The following is a 15,853-nucleotide window of genomic DNA, read 5'->3' on the forward strand; positions in this document are numbered from 1 at the left end:
CCCTTAGCCCTTACCATTACCTAAAAACCCCTTAAATTAACCCCCTACCATAACCGCTAAAAAACTTAAATTAACCCCCTACCCTACCCGGTAAACCCCATAAATTTTCCCCCTACCCTAACCACTTTAACCCCTTGAATTAATTTCTACCCCAAACCACTAAAACCCTTAAATTAACCCCCTGCCTCAAGTGCTAAAACCCCTTAAATGAAACTCCTACCCTGACCAGTAAGTAAACTTACCATACAAGCAGCCGGTGGTGGGGATTCAAGCTGTGGTTCAGCTGCGGTAGCAGGGCGAGTTATGGCAAAGCGCCACCGGCCATTTGGTCGCGGGCGAAATAGCCGCAACCAAATGTCCCATTCCGACTCCCAAGTATCTCTAAACATTAAATAGGAGACACTCAGAAGATGATAAATCAGTGGTTTCAAACCTTTCTTTGGTTAAGGAATCCTGAGTGAAGCCATCTCTAACCATCTCTAATAGCAACTCTGTGATCAGGTGCATTGTAAATTCTTCTATATTTGGTACAATTTTCAAATGAACAGAAAATTGCAGGCAACACTTTAGGGATGCCCGGGGAACCAAAGTCTTCCTAGGAACCCTGGTTGAAAAACACTGTGCTAAAGTAACAGTATCTAGTACAGTGGTTTTCAACCGGGGTTCCACGGTCGCCAGAGTGGGAGAGCAGGGAGAACACTCCCATGCTGATCCAGGCCGGGCGGCGTGGCGGCAAGCCCAAGCAGCAGTGACCTGGTGGCTCCTGAGCTAAGCAGCAGCTCAGTCATATTCATCTCTCTGCCTACTCCGCTCGCAGGGATGGAGTGGGGGGAGAGAAGGGGGAACACATTCCAAGTGCTTCACTCCTGAACGGGTCAGAACAGAAGGTCAGAGTGTGTGTGTGTGTGAAAGTAAGTGGGAGAGTGTGTGTGTGCGTGTAAGTGTGGGAGTGTGCGAGTTGGAGTGTGTGAGTTGGAGTGTGCGATTGGAGTGTGGGTTGGAGTGTGTGGGTTGGAGTGTGTGGGTTGGAGTGTGTGGGTTGGAGTGTGTGAGTTGGAGTGTGTGAGTTGGAGTGTGTGAGTTGGAGTGTGTGAATTGGAGTGTGGGAGTGGGAGAGTGTGTGTGTGTGTATGTGGTAGAGTGTGTGTATGTGGTAGTGTGTGTGTATGTGTATGTGTGTGTGTGTGTGCATGTGTGAATGTGGTAGTGTGTGTGTGTATGTGTGTATGTGGTAGTGTGTGTATGTGGTAGTGTGTGTATGTGTGTATGTGGTAGAGTGTGTGTGTATGTGTATGTGTGTAAGTGGTAGAGTGTGTGTGTATGTGTATGTGTGTAAGTGGGAGAGTGTGTGTATGTGTATGTGTGTAAGTGGGAGAGTGTATGTGTATGTGTGTAAGAGGGAGAGTGTGTGCAAGCGCAAGAGGGAGAGTGAGGGGCAGAAGGAGAGTGAAGGAGGAGAGAGATGGGGAAGAGACGGGGCGATGGGGGGGGGAAGGGGGTAGAGATGGAGCAACAGGGAGACAAGAGACAGGGGGCAAGGTTTGGGGTTCCCCAGGATTTCAAAATCAAATTCTGGGGTTCCCTAACCAAGAAAAGGTTGAAAAACACTTATCTAGTCGTTTTTTATTTATTTATAAAAATGTTTTACCAGGAAGTAATACATTAAGAGTTACCTCTCGTTTTCAAGTATGTCCTGGGCACAGAGTTATAAAAAATACATGGTTACATTAAAAGAACAGGGTTATGAATTCACAGACATTTCATGGACAGATAAAGTTGGAAAATTGTGTACAGGGGATAAAGGGCTTGTGAGTTTCAGATTGAAATAGAGCAGCTTTAACATCACCAAACATCTCACACCTTTGGCTGCCCTTCGGCTGTGACAAAGGCTGTCCGCCTTTGGGGCAAAGCAGACGTACACTGGGGTGGTTGAGGTTGAATCTGTTGCAGCTGTGAACAAACAGTTCTTTGTGCCCTCTTGGCTCATTAACATTCCAGTGGGTAGGGTTTACGTTCCACAAAGTACAAGCAAATATGAACCCTTAGCACACTGGTCCTGTGCAGAGGGGAGCAGTTCTTAGTTGCAAATTGTAATTGTTGATTTTTTTACCTAGTAATTCAGTGTAGCTTCATGTGAGTACGACTCTTCTGAATGTTCATCTTGGGGGTCTGGGACACTCCAATTGAACTTCACTGGTGTGTGTGTGTGTGTGTGTGTGTGTGTGTGTGTGTGTGTGTGTGTGTGTGTGTGTGTGTGTGTGTGTGTGTGTGTGTGTACAGTACAGTATGTGTGTTTGTGAGAGAGAGGGTATTGCAGTTCACTTCTTCATTCTTCATTATTCAGTCCGATCAAGCATTATGAAACGTTGACACCCGTCCTTTGGAAGTCAGACAGAAATCACAGATTAATTTCGCAGCTGTCAGTTGATTTTACTTTTCTTGGTATTGGTTTTCCAATATTGAGTAGTTGACCTTTATTATTTTATTTGATGTGCCAAATACTAAACACACCCACCAAACACACAAAGAACATTGTTTGTTTTGTAAAGATTAGAGACGTGCCTGTTTTGGGGAGTTGAAGGGTGGCATGCAAGGCACTTCGGTGGTTAAAACCTGCCTGGTGATGCCTATTGTATGAATATGGTGGTTTAATGTTTTATTTTCAGCCTATGAAAGCTCATAACATTCTTTGTTGCCTAGCATGTTGCTTCGAGAAGAGAATTAAAGAGACATTATGTAAACCACTATTGGCACTGGTAATGGAAATGTGTATCATGTCAAGCTGTGACATGCCTGTGGTTCATTTTGTTGCATTACAAAGAGAGAAAACAAATACTGAAATCAACAAAAACATTCTTTAAAAGCCTCATTAACAGCTCGGTGTTAGGACAATTACTCTGTTATGCTTTTCTTGTCATCTTTCTGAGATTCATAAATCATTGTCTCTTTAACTTTATAATGCATTGATTTTTTCCCCCATCTGTATTGACAACAACAATATCTCAACTATGAATGGGTGCTGTGTATCTTTATATTCATGGCTTTCACTTCAATCGTTTTAGGTGCCCTATTGTTTTGGCACTTGAATGTTTAATGGGATTTAAGTAGTTTATTTAATGGCTCCATAAACAAAGAGAACATTTTTCAAACTATTTAGAGTGGAGACAATTGCCACATAAAATCAAGTGAGGCTTTATTCAATTTAGTTCAACGCTTAAAAAAAAGAAAATGAATGCTTTCTTAGGGCTAGATTCACTAAACCCCATTAAATTAGGGCAAACAACATGACGTTTAAGCACAAACAATGGGTTCCACTTAAAAACATCCTAATCATTTCGGGAATTCTACAAAACCAATGTTGCAGTCATACTCCAGCCTCAATAAAAGTATTAATAAAGCTAAAAGAAGAATGAGACGAAAAGAGGGAACACTAGAACTTATCTTAGAAAAAGTTGTTATATTACTATTAAAACTATAATATAACAAATAACATGACGTTACCTAAAACGGGAACGGGTATTATTTCTCCAGAGTTAACGCCCTTCCTTCCCCCCCCCCTCCCTTCCCTCCACCCCCTCCCTTCCCTCCACCCCCTCCCCCCAAAAAATGTCGTGCTCACTTATTTTCTGCACTGATGGATCAAAGCGCGGTATGCTACTGCTAAAGTGGTGAATACGTTTTGTGTGCAGCGGCCTTTTCTATTATTCTGCAGTGGTGGTATAAAGAAGTCAGCGGAAGGATGGCCCTGGTCGGCGTGCACGGGTTCCCAGTTGGACATTAGGCACTCTGAGCACCTCCAGTTAATGTAGATCACAGTAGGTAAGTGCTTCTCTGACCCGTCTATTAAGTGCTGATACTGCCCGCTGATCCTACCCAATTATAAGCAGAGTTTGGTAGGAGCTGCCTTACTCGTCTGATAATGGGAATTCTTTTTTATTATATCTGGTGAGGAATGGGAACAGAGGCACACACTGACTTTTTGGTTAAAATGTTGTAAGTTTATATGATGTGTTTGGCATAAAAAACCCCACTGAAAACCTTTCAGTAGAAAGCTGAACAAGCGAAGCATGACATATTGGCAATGTAAGCATTCACTGTTGTACTTCTCAGTAGTAATTGTGTGGAAGCGTGGAAGATAACCATAGCCACACACAGCTTTTATTTTATAAATCTGCAATGCTTAATAGGCATAATTTGACACTTACCGCCAAGTCTGTGTGACTCTGCAGGGTGTCCCTTTACATAAAAGGATCTTCACTTTTTTTTCTCTGTAGAAATCACCTTTATGAGACATGAAACCATGCTTTAAAATAGTAAGACACACATTTCTATCGTTCTTCAGGTTGTGTCTTCTCAGCGGGGCTTAGTAGGGATGTAGACATATGGAATTACTCCAACTTTCCATTCAATCTCACCAAGAAGAAATGTGACCAGGCAAATCATAAATGCATGTATTTTCTGTGCCTTTATAACTCATACCCGAGGGAACCCCAGCCAGGCATGTTTTGGGGATAATCAAGTAATATTCTATTCCAGGGGTTGCCAACTCTAGTCCTTAGAGCCACCAAAAGGTCAGATTTTAGGGATATCTCTGCTTCAGCACAGGTGGCTCAATCAGTGGCTGATTACTACATGTGCTGAAGCAGCGATATCCTGAAAACCTGACCTGTTGTGGCCCTTGAGGACTGGAGTTGACCACTCTTGCTCTATTCAGTTGAAACCTCACTACATTTTAATGTACGTTCATGTCTTTGCCATTCCTAAAATCTTGTGCGTATGGGGTTCCCAAAAAGATGGCTGGTAGGGACTGCCGTCCAAAACGCACAATTTGAATAGTAAGAAATTACCAATTATTTTATTTGGTTATTACATTACTTAAAAGATATTGCAGCTACATGTAATAGTTTATGGAATATAGTTAGGGGCCTCTGAAAGGTTTGCATAGCTAAATGTCTCTAACTTAGAGTTAATGCATGTTGCTATGGGGTGTTGTGTTATGTCTTCACTGTAAAAGTGCAGTTTATTTGTATTCTGAACTGCAATGTACATACTATTGCACATTGAAAGCACAGCTTTAATTGCCATGATTCAGACTTTATAATGAGGCACAGGCAAGCGTGATATGCCAATGGTAATAAATAGCTACTGTACCAGAGGGTCTCAAAGTGTGTTCCCTTACTTTAGCCTCTGTCCCTTCTCTTAATTATTTACTTTCCTGTTACTGTTCACTGCATTTCTACATTAACATTGTATTTATAGATGAATATGCTGACAATAATGGGGTTCTGTTCTTAATATTTATGTATTTGCTTATGTAATCCATATTCCCCCCCCCCACCGCAGATAGGGTGTATGTGAGGGGATCTATATGCATTACCCAGTGTGGGGCTTTACCTGTTAGGCTCACAGGAGGCCTGAGCCTCCGCCATGGAGAGTCTGGGGCACGTATAACAATATGTATACCTCGTACTTGGTGCAGCGCCTCCACCTGCGATGGCTCCCACCAGAGGGGGAGTGGTTCCTCGCAGGACAATTGTATATCACTCCACACACACACAGCATGTAAAACAAACTACAGGCATACCCCGGTTTAAGTACACTCACTTTAAGTACAGTCGCGACTAAGTACATCTCGCTCAATAGGCAAACGGCAGCTCACGCATGCGCCTGTCAGCGCGTCCTGAAGAGCAATACCAGCTCCCTACCTGTACCGAAGGTGTGCGCAAGCGGGGAGACTATAGAGCCTGTTACAAATGCCTTTATTTACATCAGTTCTGCACGTATATGACTATTGCCGTACAGTACATGCATCAATAAGTGGGGAAAAGGTAGTGCTTCACTTTAAGTACATTTTCGCTTTACATACATGCCCCGGTCCCATTGCGTACGTTAATGCGGGGTATGCCTGTAATGACTTTACTGAACTAGCATAGGCAATATATATCAACAGGTGTCCCTCCCTTGAGGAGACACTATCTACTGCGTCTCTCAGGACGCTACCCCCTTTCACCGGGTGATCCCACTCCGTGTCCAATAACCACACACAGTGTTCCCCCACCCTCAAGTGAGATAGATATGTGTGACTGCGCAGCCACTATGTCCCGTGTGAATATGATATCGTTGGTGCACTTGGTGATTGTTACCTGCCGAGCACTCCAGTGCCCGGGCCTGCCAAGGAACTTCACAAAGGATCCTGATGACGACTGAATACAGGAACTACCGTCCGGGGCGATCCCACCCGGATGGCTGCTGCAGCGACAGCGAAGGTCTGAGCCCAAACCTCTGGGTCCCTAACTTGCTCTTGATAGTAAGGGGCAGGGTCCCTAACCTGGGGCCTGTCCCTGACACAACTCACACTACTGGGTGGCTCAGGGCTATTTGGGGCCTCGGGGGCTGCTGGCCTAGTGCAGGGAGTCACTGACTCCTGCACCCTACCTCCTTCCCCTAGCTTCTCCTGGCGCCGACTGACTCTCTCCTCAAAACCCCGCAAAATGTATCTCGTTCCCTTGCAGGGCAATCCTCCAGCCCTATTGGCCACTCTGAGACACCTGGTGCCTTCCACCCTTAGCCTCCTGGGAATTGTAGTCCCGTGGAGGCTATTCCTATATTGGGGCCGCGTGCGTGATTCTACTGTGCATGCGCGACTCCCTAATGGCCGCCACAACTCCCATGCCTCATCCGCGCATGCGCGATCACGGCGCATGCGCGCGCAACCACAATGGCGGCCCCCGCTAGCCGGGTGCGCCGCAGAGCCTCCTAGGGCTCGCAACGCTCCCTTCTCCGGCCCCCACCTTTGGAAGCAGCTGTCGGGTCCGTCGCTGGCTCCAGCGGCACCCGCGGCTGCGCTGCCACAAAGGAGGGGGATCTCTAGGAGCCACAGGGGACCGGGGCTACACTTAAATACATTGACACAATTTAAGATAATGCAAAAAAGTCTAATGTAATAATCTATTTATAGCATAGCAAGAATATTTGAATTGCAGTGAAGTGTAAAAACTTATAAGATCCTAATTGTTTGTTATTTTTGGATATTTTTAATAACTTTGATAATTGAACCCTAAAAGCCAAAGTCCATACTTCTTAATAGTGAATACTTGGGATAATGCTGTCTGTATTTCTTTTACTGGTGGTACAGAAGGTAAATGCTGGACTGTTTCCCATTAAGTTTCAATTTGGCCACTAATAAAGCAGATCTTGGGAAGTAAACCAGTGATCCATATTCAATGAATCCCATAAATATTCTTTAGAGTCTTTAATTCTTTACAAAGCTTACCCAATGCACATATTACAGATTTACTGGAATGCTGATGTGGGGTATGACCATGCCTGCAAAAGCAAGAACTTAAGGTTAATGTAATATTCTACATCACAACTGCATTAAAAACGGCAGCTTTTTAATTACAGTAGTTTCCAAAGTTGTTTCCATCTGTCAGTAAAGGTGTTATCATTACACACTGCCTCTCAATTGTTGATTCATCATTAAAGAGTTTGTTTCAATTGCATATGTTGACCCAATAATGGAAAACCTTCCACCAAATCATGGCAACTTCCATTAGGTAGAACCAACACTTTGGTGGTTGAGTTTATGTACATTGTGGTCTGATTCTTTGTGGAATGTGGAAGACACTGCATAAGGCATTGAAGGCCATTTTGGAAACCCTATTCAATCCGGAAACTGAGCAGGTCCCAGATAGCGCAGTGCGCATGCGAGTCCCAGACAGAGCGACCGGTTGAGCCACCGGATGCCTGAGACTGGGTATGGGTGTATAAATATGTACAGTATGCACATACATATGTGAAAACGAGAGGCAACTCTCAATGTATTACTTGCTGGTAAAACATTTTATAAATAAATAAGATCTGTTAAACAGCAAAAGTCAGTTTTGTGAGTGGATTTTAATCCCCATTTGCGCATATCTATTGAGTGAATGATATTACACTATATTCTCTTGTTTTGATCTCTTTGAAGAGTTGATTGGAAGAAGTTCTCAGACATATAAAAAGCCAAACTGCATGAAAAGCCTGAACACCACATGGCACATGTTAGTTTATATACTAATCATTTCATACATATTGTTTTTTTTAATAGTTACACTATGTTGTGATTTATCTAGTGTGTGTGTGTGTGTGTGTGTGTGTGTGTGTGTGTGTGTGTGTGTGTGTGTGTGTGTGTGTGTGTATATATATATATATTTATTGGGTGTGTGTATGTATGTATATATATATATATATATATATATATATATATATATATATATATATATATTTGTATTGTGATTCCTCCATCATGTTGCAGGGTTTTGTCCCAGATTAAGGTAGAAAACCTTTGGGTTTGTTTAACAGGGTTTTTATTACTGCACAATAATAATTACATAATAAACATACCATCCCTTTAAGGCAAAATAAATCATAAAATAAACTCCTACTCCTCCTAGGGCTCGATTATGCCAGATGCCGCTGAGCGGCAGCGCACTCCGGTGATGTGACCCTCATGCTGCCGCAGAGCGGCATCTTGATTATACCAGGGAAACTGAAAAGCGGAGACAGGGAGGCGTGACGGAGGCGTGGCCGTGAGCGGTTCGCCCTCATTGGCTGGAACCGCTACGTGACACGGCCGTTGCCAGCCAAGAACAAATCTGAGGATCGCTCAGGAGACATCCGCCCTGCAGTTCCACATGGCGCGCACGCCGCAACAGGTATTAGCGCTTCTATTGTTTTTTTTAATGTTGTTTTTCAAGCGTGCGCCGCTGTGCGCGATTTTTGGTATAATCACGGCCTTAGGAGACTAACTACTCCACTCCAGCCCTTTCTTTTTTTTTAAACATACATTTTTTTTGTAAAACTAGGGGTACAGAAGGGAAAAAGGGTAGAGAAAGTTGTTAAGCATTACAATACATTGACATTCGTTTATTCACATAGGGAGCTCACCTTACTGAACATTCATAGTCATAGTGCTGTACAAAAATCATATACGTTAGTCACTCAGGGAATGGAGGTTGGGGAGACATCCATGAGGGATAGAACTCAACAATTAACGTAGTGGGAGGAAATTATCACAGTATTCTAGGAATTACATCACAGCAGCTCGTCTCATTCCTATATCCTGAATCTCCTCTCCGTTTAGATCTTTCCAAAGCATCAGCTCAGTTTTGATAGCATTGCTTGCTCTGGGTCAAGCCCGTGCCGCCCACCTGCGACAACCATGGTTCCCACACCTGAGCAAATTTATGAGATTTCTCTCTTAGGTATGCCGTTATCCGCTCCATTTTCAGGATATGTCATATCCTGCTTTTGATGGATGGCATCACTGGGCTAGTCTGCTTATTTCAGCATGCAGCAATAGAGCACCTAGCGGCCAGCATGATATGTAGTATTCATTTATATCTGTGCCTGGGAACATTGGGTGGGGGTCTGCCTAATAGGTCTAGCCATGGGTCAGGGACCATCGTTGTGCCTCCTAGGGAGTTGATGAGGTCGAAAATTTGCCGCCACAGGGGGATTAGAACTGGACAGGACCACCAGATGTGTAAGAGGGATCCTCTTTGCCCACAGCCTCGGAAACATAAGGCAGATATACTGCTATTAATAGCATGTAATCTTGTTGGTGTAAGGTACTGTACCAGCAACACAGCATCTTATATGTATTTTCTTTTATGGTTGTGCATATGGAACTGGAAGCTGCCACCTCACATTTATATCGGACCATACCTCAGCCTTAAGGACTTCCCCTACCTCTTCTTCCAATCGCTGCATAAAGATAGTCTTTTTAGTAAAATCCACATCTAGCAGAAGCTGATAGATGGTTGAGATTAAACCCTTACCCAACTATCTTGAGGTATATAGCATTTCGAAATAGGTTTCAACCGCCTCAGATGTGTTTGTGTGCTTTTTTGTGATTAAATTGTTTTAGCTGGAGATATCTGAACACCTCTCCAGGCCGTAAATTAGCCTTCTCTTGAAGTTCCGAGAAACCCTTAATTTTTTTAATCAGATATCATGTGCTTGATCCTAGTTATGCCACCTCTATTCCAGGCTGCAAACCTGCCTTCCTCCATCCCCGGGGAAAATTGGGGGTTATTGAAAAGCGGGATCATACTAGAGTTTTTGTTCGTAAATCTGTACTTAAATTTAAGCCGATCCCAAAGTAACAGTGAAGGCTTAATCATTGGGTTTGCTATTCCTCCTGGTGGTCTATCTGGGCAGTTCAGCCATGACAAAGTGTCTAGATCTGCCGGGGAACAGTTATGGTTCTCTATATAAACCCTTGCTCTCGTACCCCTCGGACCTACTGTTGTCCAGGGCTCTTGCTTCATTCCCTCTTCGCAGATTCGTCCGAGGGTCGCTGAAATGTTGTAGTCTGGATATCCAGTTTCTTCATCAGCTTGAGTGCCTCTGCCATTTATTTTATGGCATGTTGTTGACCATTTTTGAGCACAATAGGACAGAAAGTAAAACCCATTTGTATTTCACCTTGTGTTCACGGAAGGTTTCCGTGCTGCTTTGAGGTTTCTGCTTCTCTGTAGTGTTGCTGGCGATAGATCTGCAAAGATTTGGATCCTGATTTCTTTCATTTCAAGTGCTTCTTTGTTCCTGGCTGCTGTCATGATGACTTCTTTGATACCAAAATTATGTAGTCTGAGGATTGCATCTCGTGGGACATCAGGATTGAGCTGTCTCGGATGTATGGCTCTGTGCACCCTGTCAAGAAGCAGCCGTGGCTGAGGGGTATCAGGACACAACATGAGGAAGAGTCGGGTCACATAGTCTGCGAGGTCTGCTATTGTTTCTGGTATTCCTCGCAGGCGCAGGTTATTTCTGTGTGACCTGTTCTCTTGATCTTCTTGTTGTTCTGTTAATTCCTCAACCTTTTCCTTAACTCGGAGCAGTTCCTGAGCGAGATCCTCTTGTGCGGCTGCATTGGTACGCTCCTCTAGTCTTCCAGTATCTCCTTTCAGCTCTTTCACAACCTTTTGGACCTCATCTTGGAAAGCATTTGTCAAGTTCGTATATAATTGCTGTATTTCTTTTTTTCTTGGAAATTCTTGGGTCCAGGTCTTCTTCTTGGTCTGACTCTGGTTGCGCAGATACGGGGTCCTCGTCCAGTTGTGCTCGTGCGGTTGCGCGTTTATTTTCAAAGATGTCTTTGACGTCCTTTTTTTTTTTTTTTCATTTTTGGAGGAGGCATGATTATGGGTGCTGGTTATTCCTCTAGTGTAGCTTTGTATTTTGGGTTTGCTTTAGGAGCTTCTCATTGCGATGAAACACTCACGTGGGTCCCCTGGGAGTGAAGCAGCTTCAGACCATGCCTGCACAGCCCTGCATCACACCCGTGCCCCCTCTCCGCATGCTCTCAGTAGGTGACGGACTTTATGAATTTAGTAGTCCATAGTCTATAGATTATTTTTTGCAGCTAGTTGATTTTGAGTGGTCGCTGTGGGGCAGAGAGTCCAGGAAACCCCTCTGGATCCAATGTACTCTACAGGACAGCCCTGCTTCCACTGTAGGCATGTCCTTACTTCCTGGGTGTGCAACCCAGGCAGTCCCAGCAGGCTCTGCGACCAATGACCAATGTCCGGCAAGAATAGAGGACTGTGCCAGGTAATTAGCTACACCTGTAGCTAGCCTTTCCAGGAGGAATTTAACCTCCTGCATGCTGGAACTACACTAGCTGTACTACTCCAGCAGATAGAGACAGTGACTCTATCACAATATATATGCACACACACACACACACACACACCTTGGAGAGATTGCACCTCAGAATTTTAAGAACGAAGTATATTGTTTTATGTTAATTTTCGGTCATACAGTATGAAGTGCTGCTCCTTTAAACTAAGTTCTGAAGAATAAGGAAGAACACACATTACAAGTAAAACAGCAGTCCAGACATGTGATAGGCCAGAGGCAAGGTTGCTGGTCTGGCCAGCAGATTATTAACGGTGTGAAAATAATATTTTCCACTGTTTAAAATAGATTCTTTGATGGCTCATTAAGTCTGTTGGGTCAAGAGGTAAACTGGTGGAAAAGATATGATGAGAATATGCAGGATCTCAAATAAAGGATATTTATTGTGTGCCTATATTTTGAGATCAAATACTTCTGTCTTGAATGTTTGTTATTTATCAAACTGTAATACTGAAATACCATAACTATGGCAATTTCCCTATTGTTTTTTTTCCCCTTCAATTAAATGGAACACCATTTTATTAAACACAACTCAATATATGCCTAACACAGTGGCTCTCTGACTGTGGTCCCTGGAACACCAGTGATCTCTGAAGAATGTATTGGCTGTCCCTGTATTACTTAATAATTGTCTTCGTGCTCTCTCCTGCAATCTGGGGATTTTGCTAACACTGGCAGCATGTCAATGCTGCAGGCTTTGTGTTTTTTTTTTTTTTTTAGATCCAGCGCCAATATTTTTAGAATGTGATTTATATATATTTATTGTTCTAAAGATTTATTGAAGAACAGAGTTAAGTATGGTGGTCCGCCACAAGATTATTAACCTTAACGTGGTCTGGAGAAAGGAGATGGTTCAGAACCCCTGGTCTGGCATATACTGCTGCTGAAGTGCCCTGCATACTTGCTTCATATACATTAACATGCTGTCATAAAAACATAATTCACAATAATAAAAATAGTGCTGTAGAAATAGTATAATGAAAGTACAGGTATAGAATGCCTGTATTACGCCAGCATTGACACAATGCATTGCATTAATGTTGGTATATTATTTAACATATGGGCTGTTGAAAACAATGGTTAAGGAGAAAGAAACTTGTTTTTAATGCGTTAATATGTACTCTAACATGTGTTAACAGGGGTAATAACGCCTGCAACATCTGTATATAGGCCAGCATATTATTTCTTTTTGTATGTTAATTATTTCACCATAAATGATTATCCATACAGTAATACAATAATTATCTTGCAGATTTGTGTTTTTGCAGATGTGTGATATGAATTCTAACCGGTGACACATTTTTGTGAATGTTCTAAGCTTTTTAGCAAGCATTTGTGCCATGCTAAATGGCCGCTTCTTCGCCCCTTCAGTGCCCTGTTATTCATTACTCATTTTCTTGGAGAAGTGCTGACCACGAACTAAACTGAATGGGAGGGCCCTTTCGTCCTGGTCGCCAGAACCAGGAAGTGGTTGCTTAGGAGAGTGGTCACGTGGTCACAAAGAAGAGCGGTCACGCGATTGCTTAGGAGAGTGATCACGCAGTCACAAAGGAGTGCGGTCGCTCAAGAGAGTGGTCACGTGGTAACTCAGGAGAACGGTCTTGCGATTGCTCTGGAGAGTGATAACGCAGTCACTCGAGTGCGGTCGCACAGGAGAGTGGTCGCTCAGGAGTTGTCATGCGGTGGCTCAGGAGTGTTCACGTGGTCGCTAAGGAGTGCGGTCATTCAGGAGTGGTCAAACGGTCACGCAGGAGAGCGGTCGCTCAGGAGAGCGGTCACACGGTCGCTCAGGAGAGCGGTCGCTGAGGAGAGCGGTCACGCGGTCATTCAGGATCGGTCACGCGATCGCTCAGGAGAGTGGTCACGCAGTCGCTGAGGAGAGCGGTCACGCGGTCATTCAGGATTGGTCACGCGGTCGTTGAGGAGAGCGGTCACACAGTTGGTCTGGAGAGCGGTCACACAGTTGCTCAGGAGAGCGGTCACGCGGTTGCTCTGGAGAGCGGTCACCTAGGAGAAGGGTCACGTGGTCGCTCAGGAGTGCGGTCATTCAGGAGTGGTCAAACGGTCACGCAGGAGAGCGGTCGCTCAGGAGAGCAGTCGCTGAGGAGAGCGGTCACGCGGTCATTCAGGATTGGTCACGCGGTCGTTGAGGAGAGCGGTCACGCAGTTGGTCTGGAGAGCGGTCACAGTCGCTCAGGAGAGCGGTCACGCGGTTGCTTTGGAGAGCGGTCACCTAGGAGAAGGGTCACGTGATCGCTCAGGAGAGGGGTCACGCGGTCGCTCAGGAGAGCGGTCACGCGGTCGCTCAGGACAGTGGTCACGCGGCCGCTCAGGAGAGCGGTCACGCGGTCACTAGTGCCGGAGGGTCCCTGGCACTACAAGGTTTAAATTAAAAACAGCTGCAAGTTCTGGACCCAGAACATGACCAACCTATATCCAATAATATATCTGACTGACATTTTTTAGACCAATTTTTTAATTAACATTAATATCAGACATCCCTCTTCACTTAATATTATAATATCAGAGAGCCAATGAAGATAAACAGGGAAGCGGAGGGGAACGTATGCGTATGCAATCTCTTGTTGAACACACACGTTACAAAAAATTGAGTAACCAGAGGAAAGCCCCCCCACCCCTTATCATGCTTCAAAGTTAAGTTTAAAAAAATAAAAGGATTTAAAAATTCTTACAGGTGTTAGATTTGGGTTTAAAAGGCATAAATTATCCAGATAGCCCCTAAACATTTCCCTGCCATTAGTACATGTTGACCCTGGAGGTATTTCCCCTTCAAAAGGAACTCCAATGGGCTATATGAGCACACATGTACAGTATTGTTCACTTTGTTCCAGTACATTTCCAGGCAAATTAGGTTGGTTGCATTGCAGCTGTTTGTACTCCATGTGTTCTGTGCCTAATAGCAGACTTTAGCTTCCTCATCCATCCTCTTTCATATGCAGAAAGAACAAGCCAGATCCAGGGGAGAAGATGTTTATGCTAACTCCTTCTTTATAACTTCTCTGCTTTGTCAGCAGCCCTGAGTGCAGTGGAAGCAGGAAAATATGGGAGGAAATGGAAAATGGCAGGACAAGATAAACAAAGTGTTTGACAATCTCTCAATAGTCATTAACTACTGCAGCACTAGAGGCGGTTATAATGTGTAATAATGTGTCAGTACAGAGAAGTCCTGAGCAGTGTATTAAACTTACTTTGTACAGGTACTATTCCTGGAGTATTTGTCTGTAATGTCCTGACACCTTTGCAATCAGAGGGGCCAGCGACACATCTCCAAAACGTATCTAGTAGAAGAGTTATGTCACATGTATTGTTAGAATTGGGGTTTGCTTTTATTTGTTGCTATTAGTGGACAATAATTTTGGAATGTGACGACTCATTTTATGACAAACCATCCGGATTATGCAGGGCTCCAGCCTCAAAGTTAATCTCGTGCGCGTTCGCGCTACGTATGGACCAGGCCTTAGTGGTCTTACCAGACAGCATTTTGCTTCAAAGTATTTATACAAACAAGCAACTCCAGTCTTCAAAGGCCACGTCAGTGTTTCAGAATATCCCTGCTTCAGCACAGTTGGGTCAGTCGAAGACTGAGCCACTGATTGAGCCACCTGTGCTGAAGCAGGGATATCCTTAATGTGTGCCAGATCCTGTTTCAGTAAAGGAAGGGGATGTGACTTTGTAAATGGTTGTTACAGAAACAAAAAAAATCTTGCTATTTTTAATGTATTATAATGTGTCATTCAACAGAGATCTATCCATTAATGCATCAAAAGCGAAATTAAAGTCCCCACAACAGATAGTGTTCCCTTCCATACATTGTGCCATAATGGGAGATAAGTGATGAAAAAAATTCTACTGATTAGTGTTGGGAGCGTAAATATTCATTATAGTAATAATTTCCCCAAACACATGTTCCTTAATCATTAAATATCTCCCCTCCTTATCCTTTTTCTTCTTTTTTAAATTGAATGGGATTTATTTTTTTAAAGCAAAATAGCTACTATTCTTTTAGTTGACGCAGATGAGAAATATTGAGCGGGATATTTCTTGTTATTAAGAAAATGTTCTTCTTTAGAAGTAAAATGAGTTTCCTGTAAGCATACTATATCTGATTTCAATCCAAAAATAACATCATAAACATTCCTTTTTCTGG

At 43.6% G+C, this 15,853-nt stretch overlaps 1 protein-coding gene across 5 annotated transcripts in view; it reads left to right on the forward strand.

Moving 5' to 3' along the window:
• PLCB4 (phospholipase C beta 4) overlaps window positions 1-15,853 on the forward strand; it is a 335,443-nt gene that overhangs the window by 74,686 nt on the left and 244,904 nt on the right. The window contains exon 3 of one of the 5 annotated variants that reach the window (XM_075596022.1): window positions 3,713-3,819. The exons of the other annotated variants lie outside the window; for them this stretch is intronic. The gene's annotated coding sequence lies outside the window, so the exon portion shown is untranslated. The remainder of the gene's footprint in view (window positions 1-3,712; window positions 3,820-15,853) is intronic. 5 annotated transcript variants of the gene reach the window in all.

This window comes from Ascaphus truei, chromosome 4 (genome assembly GCF_040206685.1).
Source record: "Ascaphus truei isolate aAscTru1 chromosome 4, aAscTru1.hap1, whole genome shotgun sequence".
Lineage (NCBI taxonomy): Eukaryota > Metazoa > Chordata > Amphibia > Anura > Ascaphidae > Ascaphus > Ascaphus truei.